This window comes from Chiloscyllium plagiosum, unplaced genomic scaffold, assembly GCF_037043375.1.
Source record: "Chiloscyllium plagiosum isolate Xiang-an unplaced genomic scaffold, Cpla_swu_hap1 HiC_scaffold_40, whole genome shotgun sequence".
Lineage (NCBI taxonomy): Eukaryota > Metazoa > Chordata > Chondrichthyes > Orectolobiformes > Hemiscylliidae > Chiloscyllium > Chiloscyllium plagiosum.
The window spans coordinates 49,443,560-49,448,739 of record NW_028270178.1 but is presented as its reverse complement, the minus strand read 5'-3'; the positions used below and the strand labels follow the sequence as shown (position 1 = coordinate 49,448,739).

At 42.7% G+C, this 5,180-nt stretch overlaps 1 non-coding gene across 1 annotated transcript; it reads right to left on the bottom strand.

Moving 5' to 3' along the window:
• Window positions 1-452: 452 nt before the first annotated feature.
• trnat-agu (transfer RNA threonine (anticodon AGU)) lies at window positions 453-526 on the bottom strand. The gene has a single exon. It is a non-coding gene; the product is annotated as a tRNA-Thr (tRNA).
• Window positions 527-5,180: the final 4,654 nt, after the last annotated feature.

Below are 5,180 nucleotides of genomic sequence, written 5' to 3'. Positions count from 1 at the left end.
TGACTGTTTCGAATTCAAAGTAGAATTCTGAATCCACCATAAGAAAAAAAACGCAAGTATACTACAACTAAAGAAGCACAACGATGTATACACTGTTGGTTTAAATGAATGAACTTTGACATCAGAGAATGAGAGTGATCAGCTGGTGGTGTCTCGGTCATTACCACAAAGTTCCCCGGCAAATCTGCAACACCTCCTGTGTAATCTCGTTATTCCTACCAAACTGGGAATGAAGGAGGGGGAGAAAGAGGATAAGAAGCAGAAGTGCTTGTGGAATAACGGAAAGAAACCACAGACTTTATTGATAGTTCGGGACTAAAAATAAAGTCACTGTTGTAACTTAACCTGGTCTCCAATTCATAACAGGGTGAATGTCCAAAAAGGCGCCGACTTGGTTGACACGGCAGTTGTAAAGAGTTGAAACACCAAGCCCAAATACGAATGCAACAAACAGGCACCGCTGGGAATTGAACCCAGGATCGTCTGTTTACTAGACAGGCGCTTTAACCAACTAAGCCACGGTGCCGCCCGTTTCGGAAATTTACTCATCCATATGTGAAGTTGGTTAAGCACTTCTTCACAGTACTTGGAAATGTGTTTTCGGATCAATGTTGCTCACAGAGAATTGCAATCAGTCCTCTAATTTACAAATACAGGGAGTTTACAGCTGAACATTCTCCACTGAAAAGGCACAGAAAAAGATAATCTTCCCTTACATTAATTTCAAACTGATACCTTCACCTGTTTAAACTGACAGTAGAAAGAGGATGTGTTCATCCTCTCCGGGCCCATGAAACACGTTAATACACACAGAGGGGACCTCAACAACAGGAACAAGGTCATTGTGGAGATTTAACGAGGTGAAATGTGTAAGTAATTGTTAACATTGGGCAGTAAAAGTTTAACGATTAGCACTGACACTGAGTCTTGCACCACCAGTTCCAAGCTCACTTCCTGCCTCATGCCTCACAGCCATCATTGCCGATCACTAGATTTCAATGTCCTGCTCCACTTCTCAACTTATTTCCAAACGATTGCAGGTGTCTAATAGGAACCTTCAACTGTTAGAAACGTTTTCCTGGAATATAGTCGTCACTCAATGGGATAGGATTCAGTTCATATCCCGAATTACCACAGTGATGGAGGGGATGAGTTACTTTCCTGAACCTTTCTACTCCTCAGCACGGACATACAGCCATGATACCGATGGGGGGAGTTCCAGTATTTACACTCAGCGACACTGAAGAATCAGCCAGATACTTCCAACTCAGAACGGTGATATGATTGGAGGGGGATTTGCGGTGGTAGTTTCCCGTGAGTCTGCTGTCATTGTCCTGATAGACGGATGGAAAGAATCATTGGACCGATTCTGGCAGGATCCGGGTATGTGCTTTGCACGCAAGCAGGAATTAGTTTTCCTTCGAATAATTCAGAAAACGAGAAAAGATATCTTCATTATCTTCGTGGAAATTATATCCAGGTCTGTGTGATGAAAACTCGGACTCCTAAGCAGGGACCTCCAGTGATGCTGACCGTAAACCTTGTGACCTGACTTGTACACATTCCTGTGTCTGTCGTTGACTCCATAACCAACTTCAGCAGCAAAGTTGCCTTCCCCAAGTTTCGAAACAGCTCATATTATCGCCTTGTGTTTCAATGTGAAAAAAGCGGAGCTGTGATAATCTGATGTTATTCAGCAGATGTACTGCAGAAAGGCACAGAACAGGCTGATGGTCACAATGCCTCGTTTTGACGCGCTGGCCTCCAGTGAGCCGGCGGCACTAATAAGCGAGCCGTTCAACTCGTCTTATTCTCGGTCCGGGGCTAGAAATAAACAGAGTTTTCTCGCTGAACTTGTTCAGGCTCTTGAAGGGAAGAGCCCTTTACTCAAATTATGAAAGTACATTTCACTGAAGTGGATCATGAAATCGTGTAGTGACTGTGAATACAACAATGGAAACTTTCAGCAGAGATGCAGACAACACTGAAGGGGGCACCTAAAGACAAATGTGTTTCCTTTTTTAGGGAAAGGCACTGCTTCACAAAGTGGGACTTAATGAATTAATGCAGTGACGCTGATTACCTTTGCTAGTTCTTCACCTTCTCAATCTTATTTCTCCCGATCTGAATGTCTCCATTGCACATAGTAAAAGCTGAGAGGAAGTCGGCGCTCGGTCGGCCCAGTGTTGTAATGGATAACGCGTCTGAATTCGATTCGGACTATCATAGTTTTGAATTCTACCTCGCTCAATTGCAGCATGTCGCTTTGCTGAAATCAGACATAACTGGTTTTATATAACATTAAGGACAAAAAAGAGTCTGCGAAGAGTAGAGGGACACCTCAAAAATCAATAAGCCAGTCTCTGTTTGGTGCCACTCGAGATGGGGGAGATATGAATCCTGTCCTTTGTTTGAATGTTTACTGTGGGGAAGGACATACAACATGGAATATAAAGGAATACAGCGCTGAACAGGCACTCAATGTTGCACCGACCTCTGAAATATTCTCAGCTCATCCCCCTACACAATCCCAAGATCATCCATATGCTTATCCAAGAATTGTTTAAATCTCCATAATGTGGCTGAGTTAAACACACTGGAGGGTAGGGCATTGCGCGCCCTTTCAGCTCTCTCAGTAAAGAACCGGCCTCTGACATCTATCTTAGAGCTATCACCCCTCAATTTGTAGCTATGTACCCTCGTACAAGCTGACGTCATCATCCTATTAAAAAGACTTTCATGTCTACCCTATTTAATTCTCTGATCATCTTGTCTGTCTCCACCAAATCTCCTCTGAGCCTTCTTCTTTCCGAAAAGAACAAACCCATTTCTCTCAGCCTTTCCGCATCAGACCTTCCCCCCAGACCAGACAACATCCTGGTAAACTTCCTCTGCACCTTTTCCATGCTTTCACATCCTTGCCGACATACGGCGACCAGAAATGTACAAAATATGTCAACTGCCACGGCAATGGCGTTTTGTACATTTGCAGCATGTGTTTGCGACTCCGGAACTCAATCCCTCTACCAATGAAAACTAACACACCGTATGCCAGCTTAACAGTACTATCAACCTGGGTGGCAACTTTTCAGGATCTATGTTCATGGACATAAAGATTCCTCTTCACATACACACCAGCAACAATCTTTCCGTTGACCCAATACTCTGCCTTACTGTTATTCTTCCTAAAGTGTATCGCCTCACATTTAGGTGCATTTAACTCAAATTTCCACCTCTCACCCCAATTCTGCAGTTTAACCAAATCCCCCTGCAACCTGTAACGTGTTGCAAACTGTCCACTACTCCACCAACGTTATTGTCATCTTCAAATTTACTAATTCATCCACCTATGCCTGAGTCTAAGTCATTTATAAAAATGATAAACAGCAGTTGTCCTAAAACAAATCCTTGTGAGACACCACTGGTAACTGGACTCCAGTTTGAATATTTTCCATCCATCACCACTCGCTGCCTTCTTTCAGAAAGCCAGTTTCAATCCAATTTGCCACATTACCCTCCATCCCATGCCTCTGCATTATTTTCCAACAGCCTACCATGTGGAAACGTATCAGAGGCTTTACTGAATTCCATGTATAACACTTCAACTGCTCTACCCTCATCTACATTCTTGGTCACGTTATCAAAAAAAAATACTCAATGAGGTTTGTGAGACATTACCTGCCCTTCACGAAACAATGTTGACTATCTGAAATCAAATTGTTGCTTTATAGATTATTATACATCTTACCTTTTATAATTCTTTCCAAAACCTTTCTACAACAGAAGTCCGGCTCACTGAACTATAATTACCTGCGTCATCTCTACTGCCCTCCTTGAACAAGAGCACAACATTTGGAATCCTCCATTCCTCTGGTACTAAACTTGTCGACAATGACGACTCAAATATCAAAGCCAAATGTTCTGCTTTCTGCTCCATGGCTTTTCAGAGAGTATTCGGATAAATCCCAACTGGCCTAGGTGACTGGCCTACGTTCAGTCCTTCTGGAATTGCTAACTCCTCTTCATAACTAACATTGACCGTTTTAAGTCTAATATCTCGTATCTCATTATTCTCCTCTACAATATTCTCCTTTTCCTGACTAAAAACCAATGAGAAATGTTCGTTTAGTACCTCTCCGATCTCTAGGTTCCGCACTCAACATCCCACTTCTGTCTTTGACTGTCCCTATTCCTACCCTAGCCATCCTTTTAATTCTCATATACCTATCGAAAGCTTTAGGTTTCTCCTTTATCTATTTGTTAAAGACTGCTCATATCCTTTCTTTGCTCTTCTTAAGTTTCTCTTTAAATCCTTCCCAGACGATCTGTAACTCTCCATCGCCTCATCTGAACCATTTGTCTCTCAACTTATAAGCCTCCTTCTTCCAGTTTACAAGAGATTCAATTTCTTTAGTAAACCTACCTTATCACTTCCTCCCTGCCTGACAGGGACATACATATCAAGGACACGCAATACCGGTTTCTTAAACCAGCTCCACGTTTCCCTTTTCTGCATCCCTTGCATTCTGCTACCCCATTCTCTGCATCCTAACTTTGCCAAATCGCATGATAATTGCCCTTCCCCAATTGACAACTCTTGACCTGTGGCATGAAATATGTAGTCTGTGGGGAAATAGATGTTGTTATCTTGAAATAAAGATTATGTTAGAGTGGAGGAAGCACTGGATGTATTGAAACGGATACAAGTAAATAAATCCCCATGATATGATCAGATCACACCTCAGAGCTCAGTCGGAAATGAGGCAAGTGATTTCTGGTCACTTGCTGAATATTGTGTCATCGATAATCAAAGGTGAGGTGCCACAACACTGTAGGCTGACTAACATGATACGACTATTTACGAAAGGAGGTAATGAAAACCAGGCAACTATAGACCTGCGAGTCTGACGTCGGTGGTGGGCACGTTGTTGGAGGGAATCCTGAGAGACAGGAATTAATGTATTTGGAAAAGCAAGACTGATTACGAATAGTCAGCAATGGCGTTATGCGTGGGAAATGATGGCTCGTTAAATTGGAAGAGTTCTTTTATGAAGTAACAAAGAGGATTGATTAGGGCAGAGAGGTGTGCGTGATCTATGCGGACTTCAGTGGTCGACAATGTTCCCCATGGGAGTCTGGTTAGCAAGGTTAGGAGATCCAAACATTTGAATTCAGAACTG